The sequence below is a fragment of the Podarcis vaucheri genome, assembly GCF_965113315.1.
Source record: "Podarcis vaucheri genome assembly, chromosome: 7".
NCBI lineage: Eukaryota > Metazoa > Chordata > Lepidosauria > Squamata > Lacertidae > Podarcis > Podarcis vaucheri.
This window is the reverse complement of record NC_138765.1, coordinates 50,465,921-50,482,579: the sequence shown is the minus strand read 5'-3', so window position 1 is coordinate 50,482,579 and position 16,659 is coordinate 50,465,921. Positions and strand designations below refer to the sequence as shown.

The 16,659-nt window shown below is 45.3% G+C and overlaps 1 protein-coding gene across 4 annotated transcripts in view; it reads left to right on the top strand.

Moving 5' to 3' along the window:
* The window catches only part of RIPOR1 (RHO family interacting cell polarization regulator 1), a 110,649-nt gene that overhangs the window by 15,376 nt on the left and 78,614 nt on the right, over positions 1 to 16,659 (top strand). Inside the window, exon 1 of one of the 4 annotated variants that reach the window (XM_082229296.1) lies at positions 3,575 to 3,676. The exons of 2 other annotated variants lie outside the window; for them this stretch is intronic. The gene's annotated coding sequence lies outside the window, so the exon portion shown is untranslated. Of the gene's footprint in view, positions 1 to 3,574; positions 3,677 to 12,133; positions 12,160 to 16,659 lie in introns of those variants that run through there. One more of the 4 variants, XM_082229299.1, reaches the window with a different exon arrangement.

The window sequence follows — 16,659 nt, the reverse complement described above, 5'->3', positions numbered from 1 at the left end:
TGCTCTGGAACGGCATTGACCTCACTTGTAGATAAGTTGGAAAGAATATGAGTTAATCTCTTAAGACATCTACCATGTTTGCCCTTTGCTGAAATTTTATCAACAAACACAGGTGGTCTTGCAAGATCTTGCAGTTATGTCTGGGAACTGATGAATGTTACAGCCCAGTCCTAAACATCCCCACCCCCAGGAATGAATCAGTCCTACTAATTTCAAATACACAGTTAGACAGGCAGCGTAATATTTGCATTATATGTACTGTATAGTCATCTATCTATCTTGTATTCTAACTGAACTGAATGCAATGTGACCATGTGTTGTATTTAAGTTAAATTGGTATGTAAACTATGTTGATGGAAACACTGAGAGCGAGAAGAATCGGCCCTGATAGGCTTGTAACAGAGTATCATGAATTACACAATAATTATGAGAAATGATAAAATAATGTAGCATTTTGCAGTGAGTTTTATATTTTTCCTCCTTGGAAGCTTATTTAATAGATGTATAAATCTCCTGTCTCCTGGATGCCTACTGAGCATTAAAATGACCACAGAGAGCAAGAAATCTAACATGACTCATCCTATTGCAGGAATGGGGATTATAAAGGAGCTGGAGGACACAAAGAGGACACAACAAGAGCAGCATGTGTTTGACAGTGTGGGCAGAAAGAGTCCTCCCTGCTGAAGGAATGTCTGCTTTCCCAGAGGAGTAACAGCCAGCTAGCCTACAGCCTGCATGAAAACAAAACTAAGCACAATAAGAGGCTAGCAACTACTTACTTACTTACTTACTTACTTACTGTGTTAAGAAAGTAAGAGTCCTGCTAGATCAGACTAAAGTCCAGCAATCAGTTCCCAAACACAAGAATGTGAGTAGAAGTGCCCTCTTCTGCTGGATCACAGTGACTGGTGCCAAGAGTCGTACTGTGTCTGATACTGTAGAAATGTCCGGGTGTCATGATTAGCAGCCATTCCTTTCAACCACTCTACTTGCATGCTTGCTTATTTACTACCGCAAAACGTGATGATTGCCACCAGTTTAGATGACTTTTTAAAAAAAGAATTAGATCAGAAGTACAGTTCCTAATGCACTTAACAGTGGGGCAAAAACAAAATCACATCTGTCAACCAATGCGCCTCTTTTGTTTCAGATAGTACATGGGTAGACAGGTCTAAAAAGCCTGGGACAAAAATTGTCATGGCCCTGCTAGATTAGGCCAAAGGTCTGGGAAATCCGGCATCTTGTTCTTGCAGTGCCTATTGGAAGTCCACAATTAATACCTGTGTTCCTCTGCACATGTGATTCCTGGCAACTGGTATTCAGAAGCATACTGCCTCCGACTGTGGAGGCATTCAAAGCATGGTCCCACCATAGATTTATATAATGGAATTTTGATATTGACAGTTTTATTGTTTATTCCCCTTTCCACCGCTCTCAGCTGCCCTTTGAGGGGTCATCTTCTTTGTTTGCTGTGACTTGCAATGAGTTAATATGGGAAAGCACATGTGGGTGTAGACCAGGGTGGCCTTTCTTGGGTTCTCAGCCCACCTCAAAGTAAGACCATATTCTTGATCTATATAGTCGGGGCATGAGTTTCATAGGAATTATCAACTCAAGATGCTCACAATGTCTCTCTTTGTGCTCCAGCGCTGTAGCAACGTGCTTTGCAGTTTGGCTCAAATGTTGGACATCTGCCGTCAATCAAAATGAAATACTGACACCATAACCAGCTAATCAAGCCAAGCTCCTACTGGGCTGTCGTCCAATGGGAGCAGCTCCTCCTCCCCTCTTCAATGTGTGGGAGACCTGCTGGTTGGAGGCGGGTGGAAGCATGGAAACTGCAGCAGCAAAGAGCTGCAAGAACAACAAAGCCAAGCCCTTGGAGACTTGTTCTGTAAATAGAAACATGTAGCAAGGATGAGAGAGGTGTGTATTTATCCTCATAGGGGAAAACCCATGACAAGCAGGAGCCTGTGTAAAGCTCTGGCCCTCAAAGGTGCCACAACTTTCCAGGGTTGGCAGGGTACAGGGATTGCAAGGCAATTACATTCCGGATGTGAACATTAATTTTTTTGCCAGCTGTAAGGGGGTCTCCTGTGCCTGAATTAAATGAAGAGAGTTAGAGTAAGGGCCAGATCTCAGTCCTGGCCTTGGTTGTCAACGTTTTTGACATATTGCATGTTGCAGGTTTTTCCATCTGAAGTGGCTTGAGCAGGGGGCAGCAAGGTTTACCTCGTCTGGGCCGGTTCACTCCAGCGGAGATCACTCCATGGGCCGGATTGCGTGCGCACGCCCATGATTTTCAGCGTCTGCGCATGTCCAGACACTATTTTCAGCACTGCGGAAGCAAGTGGTTTTAGCGCAGCACGCAGGGACTCGCCAAGCAGGCGGCTCGGTTCGGGAGTGGCTCGTGGGCTGGCTAAACACCCCCCGTAGGCCACCTTAGGTTGCCGACCCCTGGGCTTGAGCATTCGTATGATCGCTATGCTTAAAAATATATTGTCCATCAATAACTACATACTGTAATAACATATCGGTTCTCAAATATATTGGAAAAGCTGTTGAGGATGTCACTCCAGAAATCAGGGCTAAAACTAATGGGTAGAAATTGCAGGGAAGCAGATTTCAGCTAAACATGAGGGAGAAACTTAAGAGTAGGAGCTGCCTGGCAGTACAAGAAGTGGTGGGCTCTGCTACGCTGGTGGCATTTAAGCAGAGGCTGGGTGGCCTACTGTCAACGGTGTTGTAGTTGCATCTTGCATTGCAGCTCCTGCACTGAGCAGGGATGGAGTATGTGGCCTCACTGGTCCCTTCTAACGCTCTTGAGCCGAAGCTTTTATGGCAGCATTTCTGCATGGCCCTCAAAGCTACTCACAGTCAACAATACGTATGCGGAAGAAAAACAATACAAAGCAGATCAACCGGTGAACTTACAATTAAAATATGACACCTGTAAGGAGGAGGCATTCATGCTGTCTAATGGAAAGGGGTCTCAACAGAAGGAGGAGACGTCACCGCGGTGGCTCCATCAGCTCTTTTTCTTAGGATACCAAACAAATGGATGCTTTGACGCGTTAGCTCTAAAAGCGTAAGTCTGTGTGCACGTGTGAATGTTGTTGACGCGAGCAGGAAGAGGACAGAATTCTAGCAAAGGAGAAGAAATGAGCTTTTCATATTCTAATGGCAAGTACTGCCGTGAAAGCACTTATATGATAACCCTTGTGCAGACGGTATGCTTACACGGGGGTGGGTAGGGGGAGGAAAATGTTCACTTCCGCTGCCCCCCCCCCCGCTAAAACGCTCGACACAACTTTTTGGAAGCGTTAACCCCAACAGGCACATCCCCGCCCCTTACAGGCGTAACGTCTGGAAGGATGATTGATGACTGTAAGGGGAAGTGCGGGTCGGGTGGCTCCGGCGCCGCCGAGTTCCCCGCTCGGAGTTATAGCGAGGCAAACGCCGCCCTCCCAGCGAAGTTCTCTCTCTTTCTCCTCCTCCTCTTGTTCCTCCCGCTTTCCCGGTGGGAGACGCTGCGCCCCGCCTCCCCGCGCTCGGCCCGACGCTTCGGCCCGCGCCGGCTCCTCCCCGTCTTGTTGCCGTGCGCCTCGGGTGGGTGGCTGGCCAGGCAAGCTGCGGAGTGGCGTCCGGATACGACGGGGACTCAACTAGCAGCCATGTAAGTGCGAGGCGCTGGGGGAGGGCGCGCTGGCGACGAACGGCTTGTCCCCCCTCCCTTTCTGCTAAAGGTTGGCTTTTTGAGACAGTCTTGGGCGCACGGGGCACCCTGAGGAAAAGTGGGCGAGACGGGGTCCCTGCTTCCTCCTCCTCCTCCTCGCTCTTTTCCTACATGGTTTGAGAGGGTGTGGGGTTGGGGACGCTCCGTCGTCCTTTGCTGGGGAAAATATAAGCTCCTCCACCCCTGAACCTTTCCCCCTTTTCTTGATAAGTTGTCCCTACATGGAGAAAGGCTGGAGCTCTCTCTACCTCTTCTTCCTCTAGACTCGGAGATACTTCGGGATGGTGTGCCTGCTGTGTATGTTTTGAGATCTGTCTCCCAACTCACTTTCTGGGCTCCCCATGGGAGGAAAACAAACGGGGGAATCTTTCCAGGGCCCAAGGTGCCATCAGCATGGGACTTTGGGGCCACTGTTCAGCGGAATGAGCACGAGGGCCCCATAAAGGCAGAAGTACTGGTTTGCCACATTTGGAGGATGAGAAGCTCTGCATAGTGTCTGTAAGATGTTCCACTTTGTGAGACTATAAAAGGCCTGAGGCTAATATTCCCGAAGTCCATCCCAGACTCTTCCAGCTCTGAACCCTCTTTTTTATCAGACCCCCTTGATGAGTAAGAATGTTATAGGCAGCTTGAGCCTGTCACTTCCTAACTTGGGAATGGCAATGGTTCAGCGAGCTCTTAATCTTGAATTTCCGAAAATGGATGTCCTGGACACTCACAACCTTGTTTAATTTCTTTAATGGCTTATTTTTATTTTGCTTAGTGTTAGTGGAATACAGTACTACAATATGGGAACCTCTCTCTTCCTCCTACTCCCAGTATTCCCTTTCCTGGAATCTTTCAGAGCATGTGATGGTAGTGGGAGGAGAGCATGGTACAGTTTCCAGATCAGGATTTTGGACACTCATTTGAGTGCTGAGTAGCATGCGTTTTGTAGCTGCAGTGGCAGCCATTGCTTCCCTGCCCCTCTAGCACCTGTGAGTTAGAAAAACTTTTTGCCTCTGAAGTTCAATGGAGGCAGTTCTTGTTTCCATAAGGAAAGACAGTGTGTGTTTATATCTATACATGTATGTTACTGTTGAACCACTGTGAGCAGCACTCTGCCTATGATCAGGTGCTGCATGTTTTTGTTTGCATCATGTGTTGCTGAGCTAAGCCCTAGGATGGCTGCACTCCTAATCCCTTTTACTCGGGGGTTGTAAGCCCTACTGAATTCAACAGGATTTACTTCTGAGCAGACCACGGTTAGGATTGCGCTGAAAACCCTCCAATTCAGATTGATGCTGTTGTGGAGCATATAGTGTACATTCATGCATTTCCTCTTCCAGCTATGCTGAGAAGTGGAAGAAGGTGGCAGGAGACTGCGGTAGTGGCAAAATGTTCAGAGAAAGCTTGGGAGCAGTGGTTGCAAAAGAAAGTGACAGGATTTGATGATCTGGGGTTGTGGCTGAGGATGGCTAATGACTGGGTTTCCATGCAGTTCTGGGAGAAGAGATGCACAGGCTTAAAGGACTTGCAAATGGCTGGAACTTGGAACTATTTTCCCCCTTGCATTGTTTCTTTTGGTTGCTCTGCTGTGGGCAGTAGCCACGTTGGTAATACCAGGTAATCTTCGTTTTCCATTTCATGGCTGAGTAGCCATTCTCTGCAAATGCTTGATTAAATTTCCAGTTCCCCAGTGCGCTGTCTGGTTGCCAGTTGGCTGTGATTTGCCTGCTGCCTGCCCGCTTCTCAGCTTGTTGCATTATTTGTGTAATTTGCAGTGTGGGTTTCACAGCCTGAACATTCTCCCGAGGAGGTTAGCAGGGTGTAATTTTCAGATGAAAGCTTTCTGCTCCCTGCCACTTGCCCTCCCAGGCCTGGAAGCTCAGGGAGTAACTTTGATACCAAGGCCGAGTCTCTGCTGGTGTTGGGATGTTGCAAGCAAGAGAGATCAGGTAGGAGCTGCCAAATAGAGCCTAAAGGTGGACTTTGCCTCTGATCGTTCTTTAATGTATAATTGAGAACCTTATTTAAGAAACAGTGACAGTTAAATGGGGAGCCCGTTTCAGAGGTTACCTTTGGAAGGGAAAACTTGGAGAGATAACTTGAAGAAACTTGCTTTGAACCAAACTAGAACATTCTTCTGACCATCTTTTGAAAAACAGCCTTGGATGCAACTGAGAGGCAAAGCGTGGAGAGAGGGCTTAATTCTTGCTTCTCCTACCACTTGGAATTGATCCCTCCCCTGGCCTGCTCCCCCCCCTTTGGAAATATGGGGATACTGTCTTTTTCTTCCTACATATGGAGGGAAGCGGCTTGTGGGAGGGGCAGCTCTAGCTTCCTGCAATTTTCTGCTCAAAATTGCCTCCACCCACACCCATTTGGGGAAAAGATGCATGGTTCTTACATCTTTTTTCCATGAGAAGAAAAGCTGTTGCATGGCGGGGGGGGGGAGTTTTGTGTTGGTGGAAAGGGGAATGGTTTGTCAGCCCCTCTCCCCACCAAAAGATACTGATCCACACATCTAATTTAGCTTTTTCACACTTTCAGGGGAGTATATTGTAGTGAAGGGCAATTGTTACATGGTTCTAATTCAAGGGGGAAATGTGATAATGATTTATGAGAAATTATACCTTTTTATTGTCCATGCACGTTCAAATCAGTATTCATTTCCTACCAAGGAGGATTGTGAACAGAGAAGCCATATACCACAATTCACTTCTCTTTTCTTGAGAGGAAGTGGCCATTATCTTTGAGATTGGCAAAGGCACTCCCAGAAGTGGATGCTGTGGTCCTTATGCAAACGCTTCAGAATGGTGCAACTGCTCCTACCTTTTCCTCAGTCTAATCTGGGGTATTTTTTGAAATTGTTTTTATTTCCATTTTCTAATGCACAAAAAGCAATAATAACAACAACAAAAGGAAGAGCAAAGATAAAAGCAAGAAAGGAAAAGAGAGAAAGAACATGAGGAGAAAGGAGGGGAGTGGTAATATTCCATAAACAGCATTAAAGTTAGTCTGATCTCAGGTTTAACAACCCACATTAAAATTTGTTAAATTATTTTATCAAGATGTGGCCTCTAGTCCTGAACAACACCTATAGATCATGGGAAATCTTATATGTTTATTACATTTTGATTGCGCCTTTCCTCCAAAGACCTCAGGGCTGCACATATGGTTCTTCTCTTCTGCACCCCCCTACCCTGTGAGGTAGGCTAAAAGAAATTGGGCCAAGGTCAGCTTCCCAACTGGGAAGTTAACCCTGCATCTCTCAAGTCTTATAGCCTGTTTATTTGGGCATATGAGCTAGAAGGGTTTATCTTGTACAGTACAGGCAACTCTCTGGGTTGGATAGAAGACCTGGGGGCTAGCTTAACTATCCCAGCAGAGATGCTAAGTGTCTTCCTTTTGTTAGGGTAATTGGCTGATTGCTCTGAATAGCTGGCCCATAATGACTAGGAAATAGTTGGAGGGTTCTTTTGGCAAAAGAAAATATACCTCTCCCTGCACCCTAGCTAAGGATGATGTAACCCAAGTGTCTGTGTGGAGAGATTACTTCAGTTTGCAAGCACTGTCACTATTTTCATTTTGCAAGTGGGATACAACTGCTTCCCAACAAATTCAGGTTGCACAATGAAAGTGGATTAGGTGCTGTTGCATAACAAGCCCACTTTAGGGGGGGGGGGAGTCTGAATTTTTCACAGTAAGGAGAGGAATATAACCTGGAAAGTCTGGGGTAACAACGCCACAGTCAACTAGGAATGAATGTTCAGTAAATAGCCCCACTAACTTTATGCAAACAAAGCATTTGAATGCTCAATAAACAGGTTGTCTGGAAGTGACTTTTGTCAGACTGAAAAAGGTGAGACAAAGAGCTTAGTTTGGACTCCGTAAGCATCTCGGGGTGCTGGTTGTCTTCCTAGAGATATGATGCAAATGTAGTGGGTTGTTACTGTTGGAGTGCTTAAATAGCATGCTCAATTGCATTATTTGCAAATAATGCAGATGCTACCAAACACAAATAAGCCCCCAGTGACCTTCCTGAATAAACCCCGTAACTTCTTACAGGGTAAGAATAATAAGGGTAACAGTACCATGGTTGAAATGTTATCTTTCACTTTCAACATGGTGGCTGAGAACTTTAGGGTACCCTCCTCAACTAGGCCATCTTGATATATGTACTGAATTTGTTCATTTGTTGCTGACAACTTTTGATAGCTAAATCTATTTGTTGCATGTGGCTCACTAATGTATAATCTGGGTTATAACTTGGAGGTACTGCTTCTGAATATGGAGGCTCTCAATTGTTTGACCAGGTGGGTTTGCAATATGTGATCTTCATGTTTCTGGCTTCAAGGCCGGCCTCTGTTAAAAACTGATTAAATTGTTTTGAATGCAGACATCAGTTTCTGCCAAGTGTCCTTCAGCTCTTGAACTCCCAGTTTTGGGGATTAATAATAATAAAAGAATGTTTTGTCCTTTTAGGTGTGGTTGAGAGGAAGGTGCCTCAGTTTTTGCATGTGCAGAATCACAGAACTGAAAATGATCTAGTTGAATCCCTTCCTCAGTTCAGGATGCAGCTACAGCTCAGTTCAGGATGCAGCTAAATAGGTGGCTGTTTAGCCTCTGCTTAAGTAAACCCACCACAAAGGAGAGCCCACCACCACCTGAGGAAGTCTTTCCCACTGTGGAACAGCTCTTACCATTAGGATGTTTCTCCTGATCTTTAGCTGAAATCTGCTTCCTTTCCATTTCCACCCATTGGTTTTAGCCCTTCCCTCTGGAGCATCATCTTCTGCATAGTAGCCCTTCAGATATTTGCATATAGATATAATATCTTCTCTTAATCTTCTCTTGCACAGGCGAAACATACCTAGCTCTTTCAGCCATTTTTTAGGACTTGGTTTCCAGATCCCTTGGCATCCTGATCACATAGGCTGATCACATTTCTCCGATGAAAATAGGTAGGGACGTCCCGTTCCATAATGATAATTTTACTATTTATACCCCACACATCTTACTGGGTTGCCCCAGCCATGCTGGGCAGCTTCCAACATATATAAAAACAAAATAAAACATTAAACATTAAATAAACCCTTCCCTTTACAGGATTGCCTTCAGATGGCTCGGAGGTCGGATAACTGCATAGCCTCCAACATTTCTCCGATGAAAATAGGGAGATCTTAAGGAAAAGTGGGACATTCCGGAATCAAATCAGAAATTGGGACGGCTTCTCTATATCAGGGACATCCCTGCAAAATAGGGACACTTGGAGGATCTGTGATCCTCCTCCTCTGAACATGCACCTGTTCATCGAAATGCTGCTTAAAATGTGGCACCTTGAACTGGACATGGTGCTCCCTGTGCTGTATAGAAATAGGCTGATATTAACCTGCCTCATATTTCTAAGGATCTTTCTACTTGTATCTCCAAAAAGATGAAAAGGCATAGGGTTTCTGTTTTAGCACCTTATGGGATGCATTGAACAAACAAATTTGATAAGCCTCGTGTTTCCCAATTGCAGTGGGTGTTGCTTTGCCTGGGGCATGATGAATCTGAACTGGCAGGGCTGACCATATTCCCAGCCTATTATCCTCCAGGTGTTGTTGGGCTCCAGCTCCCATGAGCACCAGCCAATGTAGCAAATGGTTAAAGATGATGAGGGCACTGAAGGCCATCAGTTTGGGGAATTCTGCACTAAGTAATGCTTGGTGGCTGCCTGGAGCAGTGCTTCGTAGTGGGAGCAGTATTATTCTTGCTGCTGCAGTAGATGGAATGGCCTTTCTGTTGTTCTCAGAGCTACTTGGCATACATGGTGCTTCTTGGGACTGCTGTGAGAGAGATCTGATACTATGGGAAGGTGAGAACGGACTAGGAAAAGGGTCAAACACAGTCCTGCCACCAGCCCAAATATTCCAGTGGGCTTTTGGCCAAGTGTGAGGCCCGTTTAAATAGTTTTGACAAGGGTGCCAAAGTTAAGGCCAGCACTGTGAAATGAGTAGCACTTTATCTGGATTGGTGTTTTTCTCTCTCTGCTGTGTCCTTGTGCCATTTATATAACAGCTTTGTAAATGACAAGAGGAATTTGGTCCTGCGGGTGGAATATTTTAGAGCAGCCTAGGAACCAGTTTGCTGTTTCCTAAATGGTGCTTGTGCTTTTGCACTTTAGATCTTAGTGAATTCTCAGCTGTGCCTGCCTTTGATGAGTGCCCAAGGGATCCAGAGCATTTTTCAGTTTCTGGATCCTTAGGCTTGGGTTGTGTATCTCCTGTTAAAGCAGCACCAAAGGCTTGTTTTTAGTCTGAAGTTTAGATCTAAAGTTAATCTTGTTTCTCAGCAGATGCTAAGGCAAGTGTGTATTCTGTACTTAATCATATCCAAATAGGTTTGTGAGACTTGATATCTGGAAGTTTTATGAGGATCACTGCGATCAAGCAGGGAAAGGGAATTCCTTTCTGTTTCATTTCCTCAAGACGCCTGTGAGCCTCTCCATCACGGAGGCGTACAAATTGTGGTGCTGCATATTGAGATACAGTTGATGCAGCCAGGGGTGGGAAACCTTTTCCAGACCAAGGGCCATGTGTCAGTGGTGGGCAGGGCCAGATGCAAAAGTGGGTGGAGCAAAGGATATGACTCTTAACTTTTGTACGGTAGAGTACATTGCAGCCACACCAAAGCCAGAAGCTTCTACAAACTCCCACCATCCACATCTTTTTATCTTCTGTCCAGGCAAGTAAGAGGATTTATTGCAGTTCAATGACATTTTCCAGCCAGACAAAAGCAGTTGAGGAGTACACAGAGCAGGGCTACCCTTGGGATAAGGCATGGCCTGGGGAAGAGTCTCAGGGGATTGCATTTGGTCCATGGACCTGGGGTTCCCCAACCCAATGTAAAGCAATGTGGAGCAGAGAGAGAAGACTGGGGGACAGATTGTGGGCAGAAATCTGAGAATGAAGCTATCACTTGGCTGCTGTTAACGTGTATTTTCTTAACTCAAGTGAATGCCTTTCTGAAAGCAGAACTGGATAAGACGCATAAGGCAATACAGAGAGCCAAGCTACAATGAGAGCAAACAGAACAGCTGAGCTGTTTTCACAAAATACACTTAAGATGGCATCATATTTACTTGTGTCATGCATATCCAATTCCCAGCCCTCTGGAGGAGAACCCAGATGCTAAGCTTCTCTTTAGTAAAAACGGCAGTCTCTGGACAAAGTATGTGCACAGTTAAATTCTGGGGGGAAAACAAAACCCCAGGATCAGGATAGTGCATGATTACTTGATTTTTTTACTTTAATATTCACATTGCTGGGGACTATCTTTAAATGATAATGCTGATGAACTAACCCTGCTCATGAGTTCAAATGTAAGTGCTGGAGCTAATGCAACACAGTTCTGTCAGGGATGCTGTAATTATATCCTGCACTGAGCAGGGGGGTTGATAGATGACCTCCAAAGTCTCTTCCAGCTCTACCATTTCTAAGCATATTTATTCAGAAGTCTACCCTACTGAGTTCCCTGGGGCCTCATTCCCTATTCAGCTTCTACAGGATTGAGATGGCCTCTTTAGTTCTAAGATGTGTTATAATAGAAGGAGATTGTTGACTTCTGCTGTATGCCAGGCAGTGTTATAGGCTGGTCTGGAAACTGGCTGGGTCATAGGCATACTCTGTGCTCACTTTTCTCCTTGTTTCTTCCCTCAAGTGTAGGTTGTTGCACCTCTGAGGTCGGTTGCCTTTTCGTCTGGTGTTTTCACAAGCAGTAGCTGTTGCAGGATAGTCTCAATCTCCTTTTGATGTCTGGTGAGGCAAACTTTGCCCGCCTCTTGGGACCAGGCTGCTACTGCTTGCTGCGGCAAGGACTTCACACAGAAAGGGGCAATCTGTAGAAAGGTGGACCCATTGTTAACTGATTCCAATCCCAGGGAGCCTGCTTCTTTCCCCTTGTTTCTTTTCTGGCTTCTCACATGTGTGGAAATGTGCTGTAAATAATTTCCGGAGAAACTGAACCTCAGTTCTCTCCAGCATCGTTGGGAACTTTTGCAATATATACCGCTGCCCCCCTTGTGTTTTGTTCCATGACATCTTTCCTAGGCCATGTGACTTCCTTCTGAGTTTGCAGTTTGGACATCTGTCGTCCAGAAGAGGCAGGAGGTTATTAAAAGCTATTTCCTGTTGCTGTGTTGTGCTATGTGTTCCTGTTGCATTTTATCTATCTAAACAGTATAAAAAACAGTTTTCCTGTTTAGGCTGTAAATGTTATTATTAATATGTAATCTAATAGGGCTGCTTTCTCATGTTATTTGTGGGACTTGTGGGGACCCAGTGGTTAATAGGAGGAGGGCCATTTATTTACTTTTATCCATGGCCTTTACAACCTCATGATTATTCTTCCCTGTGGAGTGCTTAGGACATTCTTGGAAGTCATAAGAGGTGCTGATGGTAAGTGAATTTGGTACAGAGAGCATTAAAAGCTGGAAGCAGAGGCTGCTATGTTCTGAGCCTTTGGAGTCTAGGTCTTGCATGGATTTTTCTGCCTTCCTTGAGGCAAACACTAGTTATGTTGGCTGCCTTTTCCCTATCAAAGGGAAATATGTTTTCTGCATGACAAATACAGTTTACATTGGAATTGGCCAGATTCTGTGTTGTGTATAATTTATGCAGCTCAAGCACATTTGCATGTATTTAGCATAACTTATGCTTTAGCTATGCAGGGCTCTGAAGCTCAGCCCCCCAATCACCAGAAATCCTATCCTATTCTTCTGTTGCTGTTCAGTTATGGTTGTGTAATTTCATGTGGCATTTCCCATACATTTTACCCAGCCTTTCTTTGCAGTCATAAGAACTGGGTCCTTGTCTTTGCTTTAAAATGTGGAAGCTGAGATTCCCAGGGCAGTTCTTAAACATTACAGTGGTGCCCCGCAAGACGAATGCCTCGCAAGACGAAAAACTCGCTAGACGAAAGAGTTTTCCGTTTTTTGAGTCGTTCCGCAAGACGAATTTCCCTATGGGCTTGCTTCACAAGACGAAACGTCTTGCGAGTTCTTGCGAGTTTGTTTCCTTTTTCTTAAAGCCGCTAAGCCGTTAATAGCTGTGCTTCGCAAGACGAAAAAACCGCAAGACGGAGAGACTCGTGGAACTAATTAATTTCGTCTTGCGAGGCACCACTGTATGCATTTTTTGACTGTCTTTAAAATATACAAACACACAGGAGCTGCCAAGGCTACAATATGAAATCAAAGCTTGGTATGAAAGGAAAGGGGCTTCTTTCTCCTTTCCCCTTTGCACCATTTCCTGCACTGAGAATACCTCCCTCCAGATGATTTTGCTCCTTGTAGCAGGTGCATTCGCAGGTGCAAGGAGAAAGGATTAAAATCCTCTCTCCTTCCACACTGAGATTCCACATGATATTTCAACCTTGGAGGCTGCATTGTGTTTAGGGGAAGGGGCAGAAGAGCATTTACAGTGGTACCTCGGGTTACATACGCTTCAGGTTACAGACTCCGCTAACCCAGAAATAGTGCTTCAGGTTAAGAACTTTGCTTCAGGATGAGAAGAGAAATTGCGCAGCAGCAGCAGGAGGCCCCATTAGCTAAAGTGGTGCTTCAGGTTAAGAGCAGTTTCAGGTTAAGAATGGACCTCCAGAACGAATTAAATACTTAACCCGAGGTACCACTGTACTTTGCATACAGCTTCAATCCCCAGCATCTCCAAGTAGACCTGGGAAAGATTCTGTGCCGGAAATTCTGGAGAGCCTCTGGCTGCCAGTGTAGACAATACTGAGCTAAACGGTCTGATTCAATAGAAGGCAGCTTTCTGCTGATAGGAAATGGGGAAACAGCCTTATACCAGGTCTTACTCCAGTACATTTCCTGCATTTTCAGGGGAATTGACTAAATGACATTTGATGACCCTTCTTCCTCAGATTCCAGGTCAGACTATTTGCCCATCTATCCCAGTAACATCTTTTCTAGCTGGTGACAGCTTTCCAGGGTCTTTCCCATCACCTCTTACTTCATCCTTTTAACTGGAGGTTCCAGGAGCTGATTCTTGGGACTTCCTACATGCAAAGTATGTATGACTGAAATACAATCATGTCCCATACACACATGTGTAGTGCCCCCCTCAGGATTCGGAATCCTTCTCTCTACATCATATTCCACACTCCTGAGGAATTGGGGAGTCCGTGTCGCTCTGCCCTATCATGCTCCAGCCTGTCGATAAATGTTTGCCTGCAAAACCACATGTGACTGTTGAAGCACTGGGGAAGCTCATCCACCAAAATGCTCCCTGTAAGGGTCTCGATGAATGAGTTGTTGCATCTGTGAGTGTTAAATAATTATGAAAAGCATACTGCACTTCCTATTTTGCAAATGTGGATAATGCTTGAGTTTCCTCCATTTGCTTGCTGCATCACCAGCTGTGAAAGCCAGACCCTAGGATGCCTGTTTTGTTGATTTCAGGGTTAGATAAGGACACAGGAGGGACAAATTGGGGTAATCATTACCACAGTAACACAGTCTAGATTTGCCTCCTTGGCACTGTATGCTATGAATTAGTTAGACCCTGTCCAGTCTCATAGTGATTTGGCTAATTTGCATAGGGCAGGCGTGGAGAATATTTGTCGCTTCAGATGTTTCCAGAGCCAAGCCACTTATGAGGCAAGGTGAGGCAACTGCCTCAGATGTCAGGATCCACAGGGGCAGCAGATCTGTTCTCCAAGGAATGCATTGCCTGCTGCAGCTGCAGTAGCAGCAACAGTTGTGGTGCGCTCCTTGGAAGCCAGATCTGCCCCCCATGCCACCTCTGCAGTGAGCTTTCGACCAATAGGAGGCACTGCTGGTCTCCCCCCCCCCCCCGTTGTGTAGATCAGACATAGGCAAACTCAGCCCTCCAGATGTTTTGGGACTACAACTCCCACCATCCCTAGCTAACAGGACCAGTTGTCAGGGATGATGGGAGTTGTAGTCCCAAAACATCTGGAGGGCTGAGTTTGCCTATGCCTGGTGTAGATCTTTATTGGCCCCTTGGTCCTGATGTAGATCTTCATTCACCCCTTCTTCCCTGGCCATGGTAGGATGGAACAGCATTTTGTGGTTCACTTCAGGTGCCAAAATATATTGAGCCAGTCCTGGATGTTGCTGAACTACAACTCTCATCATCTATGGCCATTGGCTATGCTTGCTGGGCTGAAGGGAGTTGTAGTCCACAACATCTGGTGGACCAATGATTCCTCACCCCTGGCATATGGTAATTTGTATTGGGGAAAATTTAGTTTGCATGAGAAGATTTTCAGATGCCCTCAAGAATTATCAAACTTAGAATGTTTATTTTACTTGTATTTAGTAAACAAAGCTGAATACTTTTAAAACTGCCAAGCTTGCATATTTATTTTCAGTTGGCGTTTGGTCATCATTACTAATGCGAGTGTGGAATCTCTTAGGGAAAATTTTCTGCTGCACGTTTCAAAAGGACTAGAAGCATTTTAGTGCCCAGCTTCTCTCAGCTTATCTGTTTGATGCCATCTGCCTTTCCTCCCACAAAAACGATGGGGAAATGCCTTCTCAGCTCTGCACGTGTAACACCTTTGCTCCTCTGTACTGTAACTTGCATGCATGGCATGGGTATTCCACCCAACTACCCTGTTCATGCAGAAGTAGGAGTGTGAAACCTGAGGCCCTCCAGATACTGTTGGATTTCACTCCCATCAGCCCAGCCAACATGGTCAGTAGTCAGGAAAGATGGCACTTGTGGTTCAGCAACACCTGTAGGGCTCCCCTACCCCTATAGGGGGATCTGGAGAGAAGCAATTACTCTGGCAACCCTTTTGCTCCTTGTAGCCTGGACTGGGCTCTTTTCTGCGTGCTGATTGTTGTGGAATTTTGTCTCTCAGCCCTTCCTTTGGAATGCCGGGAGAATCTCATTCACTGTGAAGCCCACATAGCTCACCAAGTGTTTTTCGTGGTGGGAGGTGTTCCCTGCAGGGCTAGTGAAGGCATGGAGGAGGAGGAAGACAATGTGGAAGGTCAGGGTAGGCGTGGGGCTAAGATTATTCTTGGCTCTTAGCATGCTGAGGCAGCAGCAAACTTGTTTAGACATTATACCTTCTGAAAACTGTTCCTCAGGCCGGAGACAGCTGTTGGGATAAAAGCAGCTTTACAGCATGGGGAGGGGTTGGGAGGAGAAGAGAAGAAGTCAAGGGAAGAAAAGATGGAGATCTGCAGAGGAAAAAGTTGTGTGGCCCTGCATTACATGAAATAAAGTTTCTGTCCTTAGCAGTAATGTGGACTTTCCAGAAATATTTGACCTGGAAAATTTTCCAATGCAAATTAGCCTAAATTTGCATGGGGTAATTTTCAGTTTGCATCAGGAAATTTTCTGATGTCTCAGAAGAGAGTGATCTAATTTAGAGTGTTTATTTTTCTTGGGTATCATAAACAAAGTGAAAAGCTTAAGCTGCCAGGCTAAACTCTATTTGCAGTTGGTGCCCATCCACTGTTACTAATGAACTTAGAAAAAGGAAAGTTTTCTAAGGAAAAAGCAGAACTCTGGGAAATTCACCACCCTGAATTACTGCTTTTTGGTTATGTGATCCTGCAGTCCAGGAATGAATTTTTGTATCCTGAGACATTTCTCTACCCCACCTAAAACAAGGGAAGACCATCCTTTCCTGTCAGATTCTTTCATCTTAAAAAACAAAAAAACAAGCATGGCAACTGTGTCCATATCTAAACCATCAATTAAAAAATCAACTGGCATGATAGGGCATGTGAATGTTCCTAGAGCATATAGGAGGAACAGACCTCACGAGTGTGCAGAATGGGCACAACCTTTGACCTGCCCAGGAAGACTTTGCTGCTTTGTTGTCTGTTTCACTTTTAACCTCTCCTGGTTGCAAACATAAGCAGGTTTTTGTGCTCCAGCAACTGATATTTATGTAGC